At 37.9% G+C, this 9,394-nt stretch overlaps 1 non-coding gene across 1 annotated transcript; it reads left to right on the top strand.

Annotated features, from left to right (window-relative positions):
* Nucleotides 1-8,641: 8,641 nt before the first annotated feature.
* Nucleotides 8,642-8,748, top strand: LOC116754862. Its single transcript, XR_004350191.1, has one exon. It is a non-coding gene; the product is annotated as a U6 spliceosomal RNA (small nuclear RNA).
* The last annotated feature ends 646 nt before the right edge of the window (nt 8,749-9,394 follow it).

Raw genomic sequence — 9,394 nt, forward strand, 5'->3', positions numbered from 1 at the left:
TTCTCCTAAGAGTTATCTGCAGAAAACACGGTTCTGATCATGTCACTTAACTGTTCTAATCGTTGTTGGCCTATTGCTACAGAAATAGTACACACAAAATCCTTTGTGTATAATTTAAGGCCCTCCATGATCTGCTTGTTTGATGTTTCCAGCTGCATTTCAGCAACAATTACAGACATATCTTGTTCTCTCTCTCTCTCTGTCTACTGTCACAACGAACAACTTGCCTTTTCCTCCCTGATTTTTTCCAAATCCATCCCTTTGTTCACTTTGAGAAGAGGAATTTCCTCCTCTCCATTTGTTTACAGAAATAGTATGTCTTAAATGCTTCATCTCTGTGAAGTTCTTCTTGGACTCCACAACATCAATTACCCCCTTCTGGGCTCCTACAACAAATGATGACCTCAGTACGCACACACTCCCATGATTTCACTCTGTATGGCTATGTCATTTCACCTTTGCCCAACCAACTCCAGGAGGGACCTTAATCATCTTCGCAGGCTCACCAAATCCTAGCAAAGTGTCTATTACACAATACATGCTAAATATAGTGCCTGGCACTTAATAGGCATTCAATGACTATTAGGTGAATTAATTAGGTAAAATTCACCGTTAATTTTTTTTAATATTTACTGAATGTCTACTAGGGGTATAACAAGGAGGGAAAAAATAATAATAATTACTATTTAATTAGTATTTACTTTAGACTTTATAAAGTCCTTCCAGCTGTTTTACTCGCTGTATCCTCATAAGCACTGAGTAAGCAGGCATGAGAGGAAACACTGTCCCTGTTTCACATATAAAGAACTTAGGCTCAGAGAAGTCAAAGTGATTGGTCTTGAATTACAGATCAGTGAGTTGACCAGCCCATGGTTTTTCTTTCCACTTTATAACCATGTCTGATGAGCTTCCCTTTCTCAGAGAACACACCGGTAAAAAACAGAAAAGCAACAGACATTGATTGTCATTGTATCTTTTTTTTTTTTTTTTTTTTTTGCGGTACGCGGGCCTCTCACTGTTGTGGCCTCTCCCGTTGTGGACGGAGCACAGGCTCCGGACGCACAGGCCCAGCGGCCATGGCTCACGGGCGCAGCCGCTCCGCGGCATGTGGGATCCTCCCGGACCGGGGCACGAACCCGTGTCCCCGGCATCGGCAGGCGCACTCTAAACCACTGCGCCACCAGGGAAGCCCTATCATTGTATCTTTAAAATCAGACTTTGAAGATTATTTGTACCTAATATCTCATACTAACAGCCTATTTTCCTTTTTTTTTTAAGTGATTTTTCCCTAACCGTGATTTATGGAGGACAAGAGAATGAGAAAAGGGAAAGAAAATAAAATTCTTAACTATCCACCAAATGCCAGTTTCTCACACAATACATTTCCCCATTTCGGCTTGGCAACCACCCTGTAACGTGCCATGTATTATAGCCCATACAGATATGAATAACTGCGGTCTCAGGAAACTGTAGTGACTTGCTCAAGATAAACAGTAAGAGAAATGCAGGACCAGATTCAAACCACGCCTCCTTCTCCACCCTCTTTCCACCAAACAGCACTGACTCAAAGTGACGTGAGAAGGATGTTAGGAAGGGGATGAGAGAGAGGACGGGCTTACAAAAGGTCATCATGGAACACATGGGGTTGAGGGAAGCAGAATAAACCAGGTAGGAGGAGGGGAAATGGGCCTGAGGTCAATCCTTGAGGATCAGCTGGAAGGACATCTGAGAAGAGGGAAGGGTATCGCATTTCCGTTGCTTTCCTCTGCCGTTGTCTTCCTAGACCCACTTCTGCTTAACCCCCAATGCTTCTGAGTTCAAAGCCCATCTCCGTGCTGCTTAGCCAGGACAGCCCTTAGACGGGACAAATAAATGGAAAATGGACTGCACCCCATGTATTCGCTTGGTTTACGATCACACTCTAGCTGCCACCCCAGCCACCTCCGGAAGGCTCCCTGGAAAATGTCATCCAGTGACTCTTCACAAATGGACAAGACAATTAGGAGAGCCAGTACTAGTCAGTGGGAGAAGAAACTGCCTGCTCAAACCCTAACCTTGCAGGCCCCTTAGAGATAAGAGGTAGTAGTTTTGAATTTTATCTCTAGGTGGCAGTATTAGCCATCGTGATCCTTTACTCTTCGGCAACACGTTCATCTATTTTTTATGGTTGGCAAATTAATAATGGTTGACATCTCTTTTCTATAGGTGATCTTATAAATATCCACAAGGACGTTTATAATTTTCTTTCCCATGCTCATTGTAAGGTATTGGTATTTAAATTACTTAGAAAAAAATGACAAAACCCTACTCTCACGTATATCACTGCCATAATGCCTTACATTGTAACACTGCATTTGCCTGGAGTCTACCTGCAATCTCAGAGCTCCAAAACATAGTCCTGAACTGGGAAGAAAGAGGAAGAATGCCTCTGAATCCTAGAAATCGTTGCCACTCAAGCCAGGGTATTCTAAACATGTTACGCGATAACAAATTGAGGACTGCCCGAGGTATGTCTTTAAAACACTGCTTAACTTAATTGGTTAACCTGTGAGAACCAGTGAAGCTTTCCTTGTAAGTTAGGATGAGTTTCGCCTGCATACAATTAAAATGCCAAATAACAGTGATGTAACAAGATACAAGTTTATTTCTCTCACACATAAAACGTCCTGAGATATGCAGCCAAGGGCTCCTGTGGCACCTCCATGGTTTTTCAGGGACTCAGGCACCTTCTATGCGTTTCATCTGAGAACCCAACTTCCACCTTCAAGGTCGCCTCATGTTCCAAGGTGACTGCTGGAGTTCTAGCTATCACAACTCTATTCTAAGCAGCTGGAAAGTAGGAATGAGGCTACTATCCCCCAAACCCCATGCAAGGCTTCTGCATACACCTGATTAACCAAAACTTGTTTATAAGTAGCTGCGTAAGATACTGGAAAATGTGGTTTGTAGCTGAGCATCTTACAGCTCCAAATAAAATTGGCATTTTGTTACCAAGGAGGAAGGAGAGGATTATTAGGTGGCAATGAGCAGTCTCTCTACAACCAGCAAGGAATTTGAGATGTTTGGTCCAAACATATACAGCAGACAAGGCAGCTTCATGGGCGTGTGACCAGTGTTGTACACTGAGAGGGTTCTGCTCTCAGAAGGCCCTGCACTTAGTTTGATGTTCTGTCTTAAAATTTTTAACAACTTTACCTTTGAACTTGTGTTTTATAAGTGCAGTCTGATGTAACGCTGGAATATGCAAGTGAGCAGGGGAGATACATGCAATATGTCTGCTATTTCTTGCCACCCTGTTCACATATAGTGTTCAAGGTGCCCCATGAGCACAAAATCCCATTGGGTCCATGACGTGCGGGAGTTCAATGAGACTCAAAGCTAGTATAAGGTAAGCAGGTTACATCTACGACTGAGTAAAGTAGGGACACTGATAGCCCCTAGAGGCCACACTTTCTTTTTGAACAAGAACTGGGCTTCCAACACAGAAGGAAGGCAATGGCATTCGAAGAAACACAAAGGAGCAAGAAACCCGACCACACCATTCCTCACTCCCATTAGTTCTCAGTGTTAGGCAATCACTTATGCTGAAAATGCTGATATAGAAAGAAAAGGAGTCACTGTGGAGAACAGTATGGAAGTTCCTTAAAAAACTAAAAATAGAGCTACCATATGATCCTGCAATCCTACTCCTGGGCATATATCTGGAGAAAACCATAATTTGAAAAGGTACATGTATACCCCAGCGTTCATTGCAGCACTGTTTACAATAGCCAAGACACGGAAGCAACCTAAATGTCCATCAACAGAGGAATGGATAAAGAAGATGTTTTATACACACACACACACACACACACACACACACACACAAACACACTCACCCCCACACACACACACACTCACCCACACACACACAGTGGAACATTACTCAGCCATAAAAAAGAATGAAATAATGCCATTTGCAGCAACATGGATGGATCTAGAGATTATCATATTAAGTGAAGTAAGCCAGACAGAGAAAGACAAATATCATATTGCTTATGTATGGAATCTAAAAAAAAAACATACAAATGAACTTATTTCCAAAACAGAAAGAGACTCACAGACATAGAAAACAAACTTACGGTTACTAAAAGGGGAAAGGGGTGTGAGGAGAGACATAAATTAGGAGTTTGGGATTAACATATACATACTACTATATATAAAATAGATAACCAACAAGGACCTACTGTATAGCACAGGGAATTATATTCAATATTTTATAATAATCTATAAGGGAAAATATTTTGAAAAAGTATATATGTATGCATATATATATACACATATATATGTATGTATAAATGAATCGCTGTGCTGTAAACCTGAAATTAACACAGTACTGTAAATCAATTATACTTCAATAACAAAATTTTTTAATTAAAATATGTAAAAAGTCCAAAAAATTTTTGATTTTCCCCATAATGAATACTTTCACTGAAATATCAAACATTATATTCTTTCAAAACTAAAAAAAAAAAGGTTTCCTGTATAATTTTGAGGGTCACTTTGTTAAGCTGGTTAAGTTGTGAATATGTTAAGCTTCCATCTAGTCTCAATAGTGGTAGAGGAGGAACTCTATTATTTTTAGAGATTCTCAGTGACTAATTTTTTCATTTATAGCCCTAATTTATTTAGATAAACTTCAGCTCATAAAGTCTTTCCTGGGATTTGAGGGTTCACTTGAAAGCTAAGTAACTGGGGAAACTAATAAATTAAGAAAAGACTCAATGTGGGGAAAGTGAAACTGCATTATTTAATAAAGAGTTTAAATTATGAAAGAAAAGAAAAGATAGGGCAACCCATAATTCCTTTTCCTTCCAGTCCTTCCTTATCATTAGTCCAAAATTCGAGTGCTGGTAGAACACGTGGGAATCAAGAAGTAGAATAAAACAGTTGAGTTAATTTGGGGCAGTGTTTCCACTATTCTGATAAGGATGAAATACACTTATAAATAAGAGCTACAAAATATAAAGTGCATAATTTTTATGATTTTGCATACAAGTTAAATGTTTGTATTTGCATTTAAAACTGGTGTTGCACAATGTAAAGGTGAACGGTAGAATTCATGCTAATAATTTAAAATTATATATATATTTTTGAATAAGATTAAGCAAATAAAAACACCATGACAAATTGAAAAAGACTGTGGAAGCTGACCTCACCAACACCAAACAAACAACCAAGCAATAAAGCGGAAGACTAATCACCAAGATGTGGATGTTAGAATGTTTACTATTATTCTTCACCAAACAAACAACTACAAAAGGAAAATGTCAGCAAATTTCTTCCAGCAAGCTGAGACACTGGGAGTGTCTGCACAGACCAAGAGAGCAACCTCGTCGGTTTCAGCAAAAACCACTAGGTTTGGGCTTCCCTGGTGGTGCAGTGGTTGAGAGTCCGCCTGCCGATGCAGGGGACATGGGTTCGTGCCCCGGTCCGGGAAGATCCCACATGCCGTGGAGTGGCTGGGCCCGTGAGCCGTGGCCGCTGAGCCTGCGCATCCGGAGCCTGTGCTCCGCAACGGGAGAGGCCACAACAGTGAGAGGCCCGCGTACCGCAAAAAAAACCCCAAAAAACAAAACCACTAGGTTTCTATTTTTTCCTGCTTTTACTATTTTGGTAATAGGAACTGAAAGAAGTATTAATACCACATGGGAAGACCTCCCCCACCAAAGAAATCTGAAATACATAGTAAATGCTTTTTCGCTCTTTTGTTCATTTTAGATGCTGGTGGTACACTTCCAAGAGTTGTGATTTTTTTTTCAAAAAAATGTATGCCCTTCTTATTAATTTCTAGGATGAAGGGAGAACAATATTTTGCTTTCTAATGTGACTCTGAAAATGAGCAGTATGAAGTTCCTCAAAAATTAAAATTTTTACCCTTGAAAGGAAAAGATGGGAAAAAAAGAGATTGTAGAAGAAATTTTTTAAAAATTATATTTTATACCTTTAATTGACCTTTTTTTCCTAGTCTTTGAACAAGTGGCTCTGAATTTTCATTTTGCACTAGGCCCCACAAATTATGAAGCTGGCACTGGTGTCAAGGTTTAATAACTCAGACTATTCAAAAACATTTTCTAGAACTTATATAAACTTATTCTCCAGCCTTTGTGCTACAGAGTGGGCAGTGATCTTAAGTTTATCATTTAACTATCTCCATCTCTTCTTGTTTGAAATGTTGCTTTTCAGGTAAATACTCCATTTTCAGACATTTTCTTCCTTCCCACTCCCTCCAGCCCTGTGTCAATAATGAAAGTTTGGAAGGAAAAGATAAAGTAATATAGCCAAGTCAAAATAGAAGGCTGTTCCCATTATAGATTTCATCAGGAGAGCTCATCATTGTGTCATGAAAGTTTTATGAGAATTTTTTTCACACTAGTGTCCTTAACTATTACTAGTTTATAATATGCAGGAGAAGTCAAATCAGAATATAGAAATTCAGTAAAATATGATGACAGAAACAGTAATCATGAGGAAAGGAGAGTAAAAATAAAGAGTTTTTTTTAAATTAGAAATTAAGATATCAGCAACTTAAAATAATCACATATAGATAGATTACTAATAATCACATATATATAAATTACTAGATAACCACAAAACAAAAACATCTATAATAGACACACACACACAAAAAAAGAGAGAGGAATCCAAACATAACACTGAAGATAATCATCAAATCACAAGGGAAGAGAAAAAAAGAAGAAAGGAGCAAAAAAGAACTACAAAAACAATTAACAAAATGCCAATAAGTACACACATATCAACAATTACTTTAAATGTAAATGGACTAAAGGCTCCAATCAAAAGACACAGAGTGGCTGAATGGATACAAAAATAAGACCCATATTTATGCTGCCCACAAGAGACTCACTTCAGATCTAAAGACACACACAGGCTGAGTGTGAGGGGATTGGAAAAAAGGTAGTCTATGCAAATGGAAATAAAGAGAAAGCCAGGGTAGCAACACTTACATGAGACAAACAGACGTTAAAATAAAGAATGTTACAAAAGACAAAGAAGGATATTATATAATGATCAAGGAATCAATCCAAGAAGAAGATAAAACAATTGTAAATACATATGGACCCAACATAGGAGCACTTAAATTTATAAAGCAAATATTAGCAGACATAAAAGGAAAAATTGACAGTAACACAATAATAGTAGGGGACTTTAATACCCCACTTACATCAATGCACATATCATCCAGATATAAAATCAATAATGAAATACAGGCCTTAAATGACACATTAAACCAAATGGACTTAATTGATATATAGAACATTCCATCCAAAAACAGCAGAATACACATTCTTTGTGAGTGCACATGGAACATTCTCCAGGACAGATCACACACTAGGCTATAAAACAAGTCTCGGTAAATTTAAGGAAATTGAAATCATATCAAGCATCTTTTCCGACCACAGATTATGAGACTAGAAATCAACTACTAGGAAAAAACTGAAAAAAACACAAACTCATGGAGTCTAAGCAAGAAGCTACTAAACAACCAATGGATCACTGAAGAAATCGAGGAAAAAACTTAAAAATACCTGGAGACAAAAGGAAACAAATACACAATGATCCAAAAACTATGGGATGCAGCAAAAGCGGTCCTAAGAGGAAAGTTTAAAGTGATATAAGCCTACCTCAGGAAACAAGAAAAAAATCTCAAAGAAACAACCTAACCTTACATCTAAAGGAATTAGAAAAAGAAGAACAAACAAAACCCAAAGTTAGTAGAAGGAAAGAAATCATAAATTTCAGAGCAGAGGGACTTCATGGTGATCCAGTGATTAACACTCCATGCTCCCAATGAAGGGTGCCCAGGTTCGATCCCTGGTCAGGGAACTAGATCCCACATGTCACAACTAAAAGATCCCACATGCCGCAATTAAAACAATTAAAAGAATAAAATACCTGAGAATAAACCTACCAAAGGAGGCAAAAGACCTGTGCTCAGAAAACTATAAAATACTGATGAAAGAAATCAAAGATGAATCAATACTGTGAAAATGACTATACTACACAAAGCAATCTATAGATTTAATGCAATCTCTATCAAATTACCAATGGCATTTTCCATAGAACTAGAAAAAAAAATTTACAATTTGTATGGAAACACAAAAAACTCCGAATAGCCAAAGCAGTCCTGAGAAAGAAAAATGGAGCTGGAGCAATCAGGCTCGCAGACTTCAGACTATACTAAAAAGCTACAGTAATCAAGGCAGTATGGTACTGGCACAAAAACAGAAATATAGATCATTGGAACAGGATAGAAAACCCAGAGATAAACCCACGCACCTATGGTCACCTAATCTATGACAAAGGAGGCAAAAATACACAATGCAGAAAATACAGGCTCTTCAATAAGTGGTGCTGGGAAAACTGAACAGTTACATGTAAAAGAATGAAATTAGAACACTCCCTAACACCATACACAAAAATAAACTCAAAATGGATTAAAAACCAAAATGTAAGACTAGACACTATAAAACTCTTAGAGGAAAACACAGGAAGAACACTCTTTGACATAAATGACAGCAAGATCTTTTTTGACCCACCTCCTAGAGTAATGGAAATAAAAACAAAAATAAGCAAATGGGTGCTCACTTCAGCAGCACATACACTAAAATTGGAATGATACAGAGAAGATTAGCATGGCCCCTGCACAAGGATGACATGCAAATTCGTGAATCGTTCCATATTTTTAAAGCTGGGACAAAGTGAGAGAGTAGCACTGACATATATACACTACCAAATATAAAATAAATAGCTAGTGGGAAGCAGCTGCATCACATAGGGAGATCATCTCAGTGCTCTGTGACCAGTTAGAGGGATGGGATAGGGAGGATGGGAGGGAGACGCAAGAGGGAAGGGATATGGGGATATATGTATACATATAGCTGATTCACTTTGTTATACAGCAGAAACTAACACAGCATTGTAAAGCAATTATACTCCAATAAAGGTGTTAAAAAATAAAAAAGATTTTAAAAAATGGTGAGTAAAACTGCTATTGCCTTACCACAAATCAAGGTGATAATACCCAACTGTACTAGTTTTTATCACTATGTTTTTGATGAAGCAATAAAGTTTTAAGTTTCTACCCTTAAGTAAATTAAAAAAAAATTCTGTGTCATAAAATGATAAGTACAATTAAAAACATTTCTTGGATACCCAAGTTTGAAGACTGTCTTGAGGAACAGCAATTAAGCAACTGTATGATGTGCAAACTGAATTAACTACTTTATTCATGGAATATTTTTACTTGAAAGAAGAACTGACTTACAAACCATGGTTATTCAAAATCAGGCTTTTGGCAGATATTGTTTCGAAAATAAACAAAGTGAGACTG

This window comes from Phocoena sinus, chromosome 5 (assembly GCF_008692025.1).
Source record: "Phocoena sinus isolate mPhoSin1 chromosome 5, mPhoSin1.pri, whole genome shotgun sequence".
Taxonomy (NCBI): domain Eukaryota; kingdom Metazoa; phylum Chordata; class Mammalia; order Artiodactyla; family Phocoenidae; genus Phocoena; species Phocoena sinus.